The 12,256-nt window shown below is 36.4% G+C and overlaps 1 protein-coding gene across 7 annotated transcripts in view; it reads left to right on the plus strand.

Moving 5' to 3' along the window:
• The window catches only part of SULF1 (sulfatase 1), a 264,797-nt gene that overhangs the window by 146,520 nt on the left and 106,021 nt on the right, over positions 1–12,256 (plus strand). For all 7 annotated transcript variants that reach the window (XM_084509643.1, XM_084509642.1, XM_084509644.1 and 4 more), the window contains 2 exons: positions 6,461–6,532; positions 9,103–9,201. The gene's annotated coding sequence lies outside the window, so the exon portion shown is untranslated. The remainder of the gene's footprint in view (positions 1–6,460; positions 6,533–9,102; positions 9,202–12,256) is intronic.

Raw genomic sequence — 12,256 nt, forward strand, 5'->3', positions numbered from 1 at the left:
GGCTGGAGCATCTCTCCTATGAAGATAGGCTGAGGGAGTTAGGGTTGTTCAGCCTGGAGAAGGCTTCAGGGAGACCTCATATAGTGGTCTTCCGGTACCTATAGGGGGCCTAAAAGAAAGCAGGGCAGAGACTCTTTGTCAGGGAGTGTCGTGATAGGACAAGGAGTAATGGTTTTAAACTAAAAGAACGTAGATTTAGATCAGATATTTGGAAGAAATTCTTTACTCAGAGGGTGGTGAGGCACAGGACCAGGTTGCCCAGTGAAATTGTGGACACTCCATCCTTAGAAGTGTTCAAGACTAGGTTGGATGGGCCTTTGAGCAACCTGGTGTAACAGAAGGTGTCCCCCGGGGGGGCAGAATTAGATGATCTTTAAGGTTCTTTCCGATCCAAACCATTCTATGATTCTATAATTGAGCATGTCCTAGAACCTCCTCAAGAGAATGCATTGTCTCTACCTCAGCAGGGTAATCTAGATGTCCAGGGTCTGAGAAGGCAGAGGTTTCCTTCACGATAGCTGGTTTAGGCCTACTGTTTGCTCGGCATGCTCAATGGGGCTGAACACAGATTTCTCTCTTGCAGTTTGGAGCCTCAACATGGATCCTCATTCTGTGCTGATCCATCACCTCTGAAGCCTAGGGGCAATTTCAGAAACACCCCTCCTATCTGTTGCCCTGTTAATCTCCTGGAAATTAGAGGTCCCATTGCAAATAAAAACTGAATGAGCTCTGTAGCAGCTCCTCAGCCACTCCAATTCATAGCTTTGTATGTTGATGTAAATTGAAGCAGTCAATTTTAAATGACAGTTAATATGTTGGGCTATAAACAAGAAGCACTGGGGGTCTCTGCCATTGGGATAGACCTCCCATTCTGCTTTCTCTGTTAAAGGGTCCATAACCTTGGCCAAAAATTGTGGTATGGAACAGCTGTAAGAACTAACTTCTTAAATTAACAGAGTATGAATTGCCAAAATCATACACCATGTCTTGAGTTTTACTAGTGTCTTGATATTATGCTATTCTCTATAATGTAATATTAAGGAAAGACTGCTGATACTTTCTGGTCTTCACGCTTCAGGAAAAGTTAACAATGTACAATACAAAAGCTGAATAGAAGAAACTAGACCCAAGGATTTTTTAAAGATCTAAAATAGCTTTTTTAACTATAAGCTTTCATAGCCCTTCATATTGCTAGAGAAACTCAAAAGATATATATTGAAAAAATTCTCTTTGGAAGAGGAGACAATGTAGTTAAAGCTTGACTCTAATGTAATTTAGACTTAGTGAGCAGGACATGGAAAAATATTGTGTTAGTAAGAGCTAGTTCCACCATCATGTTTTAATAAGGGAAGTGAATGTTTGTTCTGTGTGTGTGTGAGAGAGGGGGATGTATATGAGTATGTTGGGGGGGCTGCAACAACAGAAGAAAATCCCTGTAACCTTAGTGTTATATTATTTAACTTAGTTTTGACTCTTTGAACAGATTTTCTTTAAATAACTGCCTGTTTTTCAGCTCATGATAAAGACAACCATTGGTATAACACGTAACACAGATATGAGAGAACCTGTGCAAGCTATAGAACACAGCCAATCCATAAATCCTTTTGTTTCCATCTTTATTTAATTCAGCTATGCATTTATAGTAATGGAACATTTCAAGAAAACTATATTATTTAATTATTTTTCCTGATAAAATATATTAACATTCTGTATTATATAATTTATTGAAGATGTAAAATCTAGGGGGACTGCCAAGTCACCTTATTGGCAGATAAAAATAAATTCCAACTGATTACTAAAATATTGTTGCTTAAGGATAATGATATAATAGATACAAATTCATCCCATAATTCCTTTAGCCTCAGTAAATACGTTACAAATGTTCAATGTCTATTGTGGTAACATAAAGCAGAAGTCTTAATTAGTCTAAACAAAACAAATACATAGGAGAGTTTTTAAGTATGTTTTCAATTTCAGAAATATTTCTCATAGATTTGTCTTTTTTTTTTTTTTTCCACATCTTGAATCAGACACAAAGGTTTGTATGTGTGTGTTTTCCCCAAAGCACTAAGAGTGTCACGTGAGAATTATCCTTTCAATTCAAAGTCGTGCTGCTATTTGGACACATTTCAATCCATTGGGGGAAAAAAAAAAAAAAAAATGGTAGGGGGAATTGAAAGCTCAACAGCCCTCCTTAAACATCAATGGCACTGTAACCTGTAACAGAAGGCAGAGCTCAGTTGTGTCTGTGAAATGATTCCATATTTCTTATAAATAGTTTTTTTTAAAAAAAGCAATGACACTTTAAAAAGATAACACAGGTAAACATCAGAAAACATCATCAGAAAAGTGAAGTTTCCAACAAGTGTATTCCTTGCCTTCTTCCTTGTCTCCACATGTATCACTTCCTAAAATTGTTCCTTAAATATTTAGATTAAGGTCATCTCACCTTTTGATTAATTGACTGAAGTGATATTGTTCTTTATGTTCAGAAAGTGACAGGAATTAGTTGTGTTTCAAGTCATAGTGGCATTGTTATTTTAAGTACTAAAACATAGGAAAATCCTACTTTATTAAACCTCTGAGTTATTTTTCTGTGTGAAGCATCCTTGTCTAGAGTTCGTGTTACTTTCTAAACAATAGGCTTTATCTGGCTGCTGAAAAACTCAAATCTGCCAGTGAGGAAAAGGGAGATGTTGCTATTTTATCATCTAAGAAAGCACATACATGATTGGGGGCTCATTAACCCTCATCAAGTCACATCTAAAGAAATTTCCTGCTCCACCTACCCCTTCATGTATTTTGAGTATCAGTTAACATTATAAGTCTATATTGGGCATGCCAGAGTCTTCCAAGTACTTAAATTGAGATACACATAATTTAAAATACAAATTATTTTTTTCCTTCTCCAACAATTGATTAGCAGAAACAAGAATATCCTACATCCCAAGGAGTTATAGTAGTTTTTATAAAAGTTGGTTTTGAAGAATAAGTGCCTGTCAGGTTCAATCTATTTCAAGCAGATTCTGTTACCTTTTTTGCTGATTCTAAGATTCATAACATTTCATTCCATTTTCTTTAGTAATTAATTCAATTGGAATAATCAAACAATGCCCAGTGAAGGCAATGAGAACTATAAGGCCAGAGGAGAATGAACAATTACATAAATTGTGGTTTCTCAGACTGCTCTGCTGCTCTGCTATCATTCCTATAGATGATATGGGGGGGGGGGGGGGGGGGGGGGGGGGGAAGTATTGGATAACAAGAATTTTATTCTCTCACCCCTTAATAGGCATTTGCAGATTCAACCACCAAATTTTTTCCTGGTTATTCTGTCTTCAGTTAGTTAAAATTACAAATAAGCATCTTGTACTTGTAACTTTTGTAACTTGTAACTTAAATGCTAGAAATGCAAAAGCATTTTATACAAACAGAAATCACTGCATTCTTCACTGGAATAAAGCTCTTTCAAGGTGAAATGGGAAGCTGCTGCATAAGGGTATTTTTTATATAGCATTTGTCTGAGGAAGTAATGAACTGACTGAACTGGTCTAGTGTTTTCATTTTTTCAAAAAGACCTCAATCTGAGTATGTAAAAGACATCAATCTGAGTATGTAAGTTCAGGAGTGACTCAGAGATGGAACTCTGCCTCTCCAGTGAATCACAAACAACACTCTCCACAGTCCCTTGGGTCATCCTTGGAGGTTTTGTGACTGTTATTCTTTTGTGAGCTTAAATAAGATCATTGCAGCCCCAGGGCATGTTACTCAACAGTCAGATATAGCCACTTCTGGAATTATTTGGAAAACTCTTTATCACAAATATGTCCAATGTATGGAAATAATTTTGCATATAGTAAACCATTCTATGTTTTATTGTTTATCAGTGTTACATAGAAAGGATTTCTCTGATAGTCACACTACATCCTTCAAAATTCTCAAATGATACAAAGTCCAGCAGTATTTGTCTAAAGGAAGAACTGTAAATAATAGTCTTGCATTACAGCATGCTGTAAGCCTTTCTTACTGAGTGATGCTGTTAAGTCTTCACCTGTACCACAGATTGGAAATGTGATGTGGAAAGTTCCTGGCAAAGGCTGTATGCAAAGCCTAGATAATAACCGGTGCACAGAAACTTGAAGAAGACTAAAAGAAAGACTAAAAATGAAAATGCTCTTGCAATTTTTTTTAAACACAGCAGCATTTAAAGAAAACAATGGATCTGTTTTCAGTAGAATAAAATTATGGCATAACATCCTCTCTGATGTTAAGTCATAATGAACTCCTTTGTGCACCTACTGGAAAGTATTGTATTTTCATATGTTCATGAATGTGGAAAACAGAGATCTGGAAACTTTGACAATGGTAGCTATCCATGTGTCTTTTTTATGCTCTGTAATGGCCTAATTCAATGCCCACTAAAGTAAATGGAAAGATTCCTGTTGATTCCAGTGTTATTGGATTCACTCTTCTGTATATTGTCCAATGACTTATTTCATTGTCACTCTGCTTCACCATCCATTATTTTTATATATCTTTTGTATGTATATATCAAGAGGTTCCTAAAGTCAACGATTCACTACAGTTGTTGCTACTAAGTTATTCTTCATTTTGCTTTACCATCACAAGAAACTAGGATCTTAAGTGCAGGGGTGAGCAGGAAACAATGAGTAAAAAAATAATGGATCTTTTGTGATGAAAGGAGGTATTTTAAACAGGGAAAAAAATAGAGCTTTTGTTGTAGAGCTTTTTTTTTGTAGAGCTTACTGATTGTGAAAAGGGATTTTTTAAAGCATCTTTCCTCTGTTTAGTTTGCTGTTCTAAGCATTGTTTTCTTCATTAGTTTATTTTCATTTTGATAACTTGTTTTCTTTATACTCTTTGCTGTTACATTCTTGGCCATTTCAAGAAACTTTCCTTCCAAAAGTTCTTTGCCCAATTTGTTTCCCATAACAACAACAATAATAGGAAAAATACTCTATTTTATAGCAAGTTAAGGGCCAAAATCTATCCTTTGGCACTTACAAAGTCACCCTTTTAGTGGGATTTGCAGTTACATTACTGAGGCTAAAAATATGGTCAGTGCATCACAGCTCATCCCTCCAACTACAATAAGTAGCTGTCACAAAGCATAATAAGAGTTGATTTATATTTCAAAAATGAGAGAATAATTTCATTAATCATCTTCTAGTGTTTGCATACTTAGCTCTTCTTCAGATCCTCTGAAGGCTGATGGCTAATCTTTCATTGCATCATATGCTTCAGATTTGGTCTAGCTAATACATTAAGAGGAAAAAATATGTCAGTTGTGACTTCTTGGCCTTTCATTATATCAGTGATTTTGCCGGGGGGGGAGGGAGGCAGTAGTGGGAAATGCTGTAACACTACTGTGCATTCAACCAAATCCTGTGGGAAGGAGCCTCCTTCACTCACCCATCCCTAGTACTGGTCACCTAGAAGTTATTGCACTGAAAATGCTCTCAGAGTATTGCTGGCTCCCATGATGTATGGTCAAAGGAGGGCTTATGTGGCCATTGGGTCAGATAAGTTGTGTTGAATATGGTTGTGAGGGTGCTTTTTTAATTCTTTTCTTCTTGGCCTATGCAATATGCATGCCCAAATGGAGAGTACCACAGGGAAAGGCAAGTGTTCATTAGTTGCACATAACTATGTGTGATGGTAATGGGGAGCAAAAAGGTTCAATGGTAGCTAGTGAGAGTCACAAAGAAATCCTTCAGTCAGCTTATCCTAGCTATTACATCATTGCTAAAAAATTGGAAACTGATAATCAGAAAGTACATTATTAAAAGCTGGAGAGACCAATCTCTCAAAGAAAGAGAGCCAAAACCCCATATTAGGTGATACAATAATAAAATTATTTTCACGTCTCCAGTTATTTCATACCTATATATTTTTGTTGTACATTAAGAATGCTAAATCTAGGTTCTGGGCTTAAATTTTCAAGGTGAAATCCCAGAAGACCTGTTGGTTTTCACAGCTACTACTAACTTGAAAACCTAACAGTACATTGGTTTGCTTTTTGATTTATTAGGAAGCAGACTTAACTGAATTTGCTGTCTGGAATTTAAGTAAGTCTTGGATTTCTGCTTTGCACCTGCACAAGAAGGTTTAGAGAGCTACTGCCCTCTGTAGATACTACACACCAGCAGTATAACATCCTGAAAAAAAAAAAAAAAAAAAAAAAAAAAAAAGTTAAAGGAGAAAAAGAATTGTTGACAAATGAAGAAAGTTGCATTGGAGTTGTACTTTGCTGCAACCCCGCCCTGCTGAAATAAGAGGCAATGTTCACAGTGAGGCTTATGGGACAACTCTAAATCCAATACTCTGTGCAATATCTTTCGTATCGTGCTGGACATATTCCTAGAAATAAAGTATAGATAAATGCAACCTATTTATTGCTTAGAATTTGTTTTAACTTTTATTGTATTATTTATTACAGAAAAAAATAAAAGACTAATCTGAAGAAGAATGGAAAAACAATGACAACATATCTTTCTTGCATAAGGAAAAGGTAAGATTTAGAGGACTGTAATATTGCAAGTACTTGTTCATAGCATAATAATAACTATGAGGTAATTTGTTAAGTTCCCAGATACTGGTAGCTTTATATTTAAACTTCTCCAGACCTTCATAGACTTGGCTGCCTCAAAGCCAAGGTGTTTTAAAATTCATAATCCTTTCTGACTCACTGATATACCAAGTCCACTGCCATGTACTCTATGTGCCACTGTACTGACCTGTTCTGCATTAGAGAAGCAAAAATTACCTTTCATTTTGTAGCAGCATATTAGGGATGTAGGAATTTCAGGTTCCTTAATTTACTCTGTCACAATTTTGGGCTTATTGAAGGAAGGATTTCTCTCCCTCTCCCTCTCCCTCTCCCTCTCCCTCTCCCTCTCCCTCTCCCTCTCCCTCTCCCTCTCCCTCTCCCTCTCCCTCTCCCTCTCCCTCTCCCTCTCCCTCTCCCTCTCCCTCTCCCTCTCCCTCTCCCTCTCCCTCTCCCTCTCCCTCTCCCTCTCCCTCTCCCTCTCCCTTTGTTCCCTGGAAACTATATATGCCCTGTTTATTCCTAGAATTCCTTCCTTCCCTCCCTCCCTCCCTCTCTCCCTCCCTCCCTCCCTCCCTCCCTTCCTTCCTTCCTTCCTTCCTTCCTTCCTTCCTTCCTTCCTTCCTTCCTTCCTTCCTTCCTTCCTTTCTCTCCCTTTCTCTCCCTTTCTCTCTCTCTGTCTCTCTTTCTTCTCTTTTTTTTTTTTTTTTTTTTTTTTCCTTCATTGTCTCAGGTACCCAGCTGTGCATAAAATAATGTTCTCCATATGTATTCATTGTTCTCTGAGCTGGTGTCTGTGCAAGTCAACAGAGTTTTCCTAATAAGGTTGGTTTTGACCTTTCAGAAGTTTGCAAATGAAAAATCTAACTGTGTTCATTATCCTAAAAACAGATAGACTTACTTGCCACTGCCATTATAAGTTGTCTGCATGAAACAGTAAAGCATGCTTGTTCCAAAACCAGCATCAAAATGCAGAGCTGTTCAAGGGCACATAAGCATTAGGCAACCAGGCTTTGGCTGGCCCTTCCCAGTAGGGTGCTGTGCCAGATGGAGGGAGGTCCTGACGAAGGGAGCAGACAGACTGACTGACAGAGAAGCAGACTTCACAAGAGAGGAAACATTGAAGAATAGAGAGGTCTTTTGAATCAACAGGTTGGCATAGGCAGAGAAACATTGTCTGGTGGTTTTATTGCCCCCTGTCTTTGGCTACGGTTTCATAACATACATGCTAACCACTGGGGTAGTGGCCACAGTTTTGATCCTTTCTTGTGGCAGCACTGGCAGCAGTGTGACAGTGAGGAGAGTCAGAAAACAGAACTGAAAACCAGCCTGTTTGCAGTTTCACTGGTACAATTTTAGCTGACAGCTTTAATAATTGGTCCTTCACCTGGTTCACCTCAACCACAGGAGGGTGCATGCTGGGACACACCAGGAGAATGCCAGGATGGGAAGGGAAGTTGACTTGTCTCTCTGCTCAGAGGTCTCTGACTAGCCAAGGCTTAAGGAAATATGAAACTACAGCTCAGGCAAGCAAAATATTTCCTGTATACATGAAAATAAACAAGACAGAGCTCTTTTTCCATCACTGAAGCTTTCTCCTGAGTGAAGTTACCTATGAGATCCTACATCTTCATAGCTGCTCAAGTCAGATGAGGAAAAAATAGATATGAACCATATGGTTCTAGTCAAAGGAAGAAGATGAATTAAGAACTTAACATAGTAGGTATGGGTAGTTATGTCTCAGTTGCCTAAAGACAAAATTCACAAGTTTGTGCTATTTTATAGGTGAATTTATTAGTAATTCAATTTAGAAAAGAACAAATAAATGAACAACCACATTAAAAAGCCAAGACAAGTACCTCCAAAGCTGAAAATTCTATGAAGATATTACAAATATTCTCAGAAAATATCCTGACAATTTACAGTACTTAGTGGAGACGAACATCTAGCTATCTGAACTATCCATTGGGATCTGAGGCTAGAAGTGTAAACATTCTTTTAGCCTAACAGTAAGACTACATCTAAATTGAAGAGATAACGTTCTGTTAAATTTGATAGAGTGATAGAATATTTCTACAGGGAAAGAAAGCATTTTATTTTGACAGCTAAATAAAATATAGCTTATCATTTCTATACATGTATTTTACAGTGGTTAGTGGATATGATTATTGTTTTCTGCTCATGTAGAACATCTGCCATAAATTTTCTCAGCTACATTAAGGCATTGAAAAAGCAGGTACATATTGATAGGTATCTAATAAGAAACAAAACACAAAGTCAGGTTCTTTTTAAAGATGAATGCATGCTCTTTAATGTTTCAGTTATTTTAAACATGGTAGCTTGCTGACTTGTAATCAAGGTAATTAGACATGGATAAACTTGGTTCTGCAGGGTGATTCAACAAAACAAATAGGAATAGATGAGTTTAGTTTTGCAAACAAATTCTAAATCCAGTATGAACAGAGCTTGTGTTACAACGAAGATGTGTGATTCCTAGTAGCCATAACTATTAATATGTTTTCCCTTTTTTGCAGGTTTCACCTACAATAAATTCACTGAGCAAGACATTACAGACTTCTGTCCAATGCTACGAAAATTAACTAAGGCATATTAACTGCAGAAAATCTTCCAAGGTACAAAAATAAAATGCTTACTCAGTAATTAATTAAACCAAACAAGCCATCAGCATGTGCTACATAGCCTAAGTATTATGTCAGGTCAATAATTAAGCTGTAGTAAACCTTCTGGAGGTTCTATTCTGCCAAACTTGAAAGACTCAAGACTAACCCAAGGACACTTAACATTTTAGTGAGCTAGCAAATGATTACACAGATAGCTTCTCAGTCCAAAGTTTGCTACTATTAACTTTCTATTTTTAAGACATCCAGGACTTGCATGTTTTCTAGTTTTTGAATAATATGCTGTGAAAAAAAAAAAAAAATATATATATATATATATATATATATATATATGTATGCCTTTCTTGAACATATGAAAAAGAATATTCGATAGGCTTGAGTTATATCAAGATAAAAGCACACTTTTCATGCATGGAAAGATATACATTAAGCACAAAGTAATGGTTTGGAATTTTCCTTGTTTATGTGAACCTGATGATTATGAAAACTCAAAGCTAATCTCACTGTGTTCAGCTGGTCATGGTAAAGAAAAACACTATGCAAGATGTCTTACGTGACTTTGCCAAAGCAATCCCAAAAGATCTGCACTAGCCTTGTGGACTTGAAGATCTGCACAAGACCTGGCTGACTTTTACGTGGAATTGGGCAGTCACAGCAAGTTCTGTGGTGGCTTTGTGATGTGGAGATTATAGCACTAGGTTAAGAATATGAAATCATACATCTCAACAAATAAAAATATAAAGCCATATACCACAGCACAGAGCAGGAAGATTAAAGTGCTCCAAAATTATTTTTTCCCTTGTCTGTATTATTTTGTCCCCTCATTTTCATATAATATTTGTGTTTAAATAATTTGCAAATGTATACAATTTTATAGCAGGTATATATGTGGCAGAGGTAAATTTGGATTTAAAATTAAGACATTACTAGTAATGAAAGACAGATGGTATACATCAAGTTTATTTCACGTATGAGACTCTATGGAATTTTTGTTTGCAACCAGTTACTGTTTGACATGTTAGCTCACAGTGTATTTTAATTACAAAATATTTTTATTACCAGATCTTTAGATAACTTTTTGTAACAATTGGGGTGAATATAAGATTGTTCAATCATTTAGATTACTTACTAATCTGATCATTCTTTTTTAAAAAGCTATATCTATCTAAATAATATTCCAAAACTTCTTCCACTTCCAGAGTTGTGGTTTTAATTTGTATTTTACATGTTTAAATAGTAGTCTTTTATATAGCCGGAAGAATTTATTTAGTCATCCAGTTAGCTTTCTTGTGTAATGTATACTGAAGAAGTCCTCTGTTTGAACTAGGAAATATCTTTCTATCAAAAACAATTTTATTTTTAATATTTTCAATGAAGTATTTGTCAAGTCCTTCTCAGAGCCATAGCTTCCAGAATAAAGGCATATTCCTGGGGCATGATCTACCTGCTTTTTTTTTCTCTCCAGATGTATAACTGCATATAGGTCCCATATAATGCATATATTGTTTGCTTGTACACAGTTTATCAGGATATCATGGCTGTGCTGTGCCATTGAGCTAGTCATTTTCTCTAGCTCAATGTTATCTGTCAACTTTATCTAAAAATATTTTTTTCCTAGGTTGCTTTTAAGGAGGTTAACTAGACTAGGGCCAAGAAAATGCATGCTTTAGATATCTACAGAAGTGGAAGTTATGAAATAACATGATTTAGATGAATGATCTTGCTTTTGTTGGAGAAAATGAATTGGATTCTTGTTTGCAGTGCCTTCTAGTTCTATTCAATGAAATGAAGAGTGATCATTTTGGTGATGTTTCCAGTCTACCAAACACAAGAATCAGAAATAATCTTATGAAAGACTTTATATTGGAAGATTTCCAAGCAATATTTTGCAGATCAAATAGTTAATATTTTTTAGAAGAAGCCTAGACACTGTTTATTTAACCTGAAACTTTAGACGTTCACTCTTCATTGGCTACACCATGTGCTGTTGTAGAGAGGTTTCTCAAGAAAATATTATAAACATACTTTTTCTCTACAGATGTAGGGTCACATTGTCTCACACAATGAAACTATAACTGTGAAGTCTGCATAAATGTAATTCATATTTTTCTGCATTAGGAGTGTCTTCAGAATATTTATTATGAAATAAAGTGTTATCGTTTCCACCATGGATAAAATGGTTGGAAAGTTCCAAGAAAAATTAAAAGGTGGCTTTTTGACCTGAAGCTTAAAAATCATGTCTCTTATGTATATAATCTATTAATGACACTCTCAGCGCAAAGACATTCCTGGCACATTATCCACTGACATTCCAAAAGCCAACTTCAGCTAATTAAGTTGAAGAGAACTTAACCTTTGGGGTTAGTTTTTTTTTGGGAAATTTAGTGTCATTAGTGCACATACATATATTCCAGCCCCAGCTCCAAACAGACTTTTAGATCCCAGTTTATTCTGGGGAAGTGTAAGTGTTTGAAAATATGATTTCACTTAATCTGAAATGAACTTGATCTTGAAAGAAGAACCTAAGAAGCTTGTGTTACAGCATTTCGTTACAAGTTACAGGGCTTAGGAGAGGGAATCGATGATCTGTGGGCCAAGAGTCCTGCACTGACCAGTGGTGTCTCCAAGCAAAAAATCTTGCAATTGCTCACTAGACAGTCAGATGAGCCTTGCAGAATAACTCAGAAAATCCCCATAGGCTACTGTGGAGGATTGCTTGTTAGGAGAGACCAAGAAGCTGGAGAACATAGCTGTACAGCAAGTGCAAATAACAGTTTTTTGAGAGTTCAGTACATCATCCTTCATTTTACTGCCTGTATACTGAGGCCACAGTTAATGATCTGTTAACAGAAGGCATTGCTGAGCATCCTTCTTGAAAACTTACAGCAGAATTGTGATCTTTTTTTGTAGGGTTCCTTCTTCTGTGCTCTGAAACTACATTGTCTGTACGGGATATTATACAGGATATTCATTTGTCTATACAGGATACAGCCACATCATTCTGAATCTGTATTCAGGCAGCCTTTCTCTAGCTGGGATCTTGTCAAGC

The sequence above is a fragment of the Aythya ferina genome (assembly GCF_964211825.1).
Source record: "Aythya ferina genome assembly, chromosome: 2".
In the NCBI taxonomy this organism is placed as follows: domain Eukaryota; kingdom Metazoa; phylum Chordata; class Aves; order Anseriformes; family Anatidae; genus Aythya; species Aythya ferina.